A 1,144-nucleotide genomic window follows, 5' to 3' on the forward strand; every position below is an offset into this window, starting at 1 on the left:
CATTGAAAGTATAGGTGTCGCTGTTACAAATCAAAAGATATTAAAAATGTGGCATTTCTCCCCAGCGTTTCTCCTGAATTTACCCTATTTATACTGTAATTATTTTTATTTGTATTGTAAAATACTTTCACAGTTAAAAAAAAACAGCATACTAAATGGTTGTGTTGAGCAGAATGTTTATTTTGAAATTGATAGAAGTTAAAACAATTTTATGCGGACTTAGTTGAATTTCATCCGTTACATCTTCGAATATCTTCTTAACTAGTGGCCGGATTGCCACTAATTAGTGGAAGAGTTGCAGGCGTTCTGATGGGAATTTTGGATAGATCTGTAAGAGTTCTAAAGAAATTATATGTATATAGTCGAAAGCAATCCGATGACTAGTTCAGAAGATATTCGACTTCGAAGGTCTACCGTGAACGTCATTTGCGTAATTTTAGATGATGATTTTTTAAAACAATTCTAAGGTTTTGCAATTTTTTCTTTATCAAGAACTCTAGAACTTTTTAAAAGGAATCAAATGAGCTACTTAGAACTATTCTGGCTTGAAATCACTTTCATTTTTTTTTCTTTTTGAAAAAAAAATTTAAAAAAATTTCTTTTATTAGGAACTCTAGTAGGTACTCGTCAAAATTTTTAGATGAGTTATTTAGAACTATTCGGTCTTAAAGTTGGGTGTGAAGTTAGCACTTTATTTTTTAATTGCTTTTTTTATAGTGTTAATCGGAACTTTTTTTATAAACATAAAAATACATATATACTCTTCGAAAAGAAGCTGGAACTCTAATCAGAACTATTGAATTTTAAAGTATGGGTGCCAACTTCACACATATCACGTACGCATATATGTGCTCGATCAACCGTATTTGCCACTGAGGCCAGATATACCTAGAAAATCGAGATTTTATAACGTTTTTCGAGGACTTTTGAATTTCTGCAACGTAGAACATTAATTTAGCTATCGTATACGGAATGGTGAAAAATTTAATTTTTTTTACCAAATTCTGCATTGTTGCGCACAATCTAATTTCCGTCACATAAATTATAATCGCGACTAGTCGTACTATGATCTGCCGCGTGAATCATCGGTAGTAGATGTCTCACGTGTCGGAAATTACAGCACGTCAACTGAATCGCCGCTTGG

This window comes from Temnothorax curvispinosus, unplaced genomic scaffold (assembly GCF_003070985.1).
Source record: "Temnothorax curvispinosus isolate PA1 unplaced genomic scaffold, ASM307098v1 QBEX01015018.1, whole genome shotgun sequence".
NCBI classification, from domain to species: domain Eukaryota; kingdom Metazoa; phylum Arthropoda; class Insecta; order Hymenoptera; family Formicidae; genus Temnothorax; species Temnothorax curvispinosus.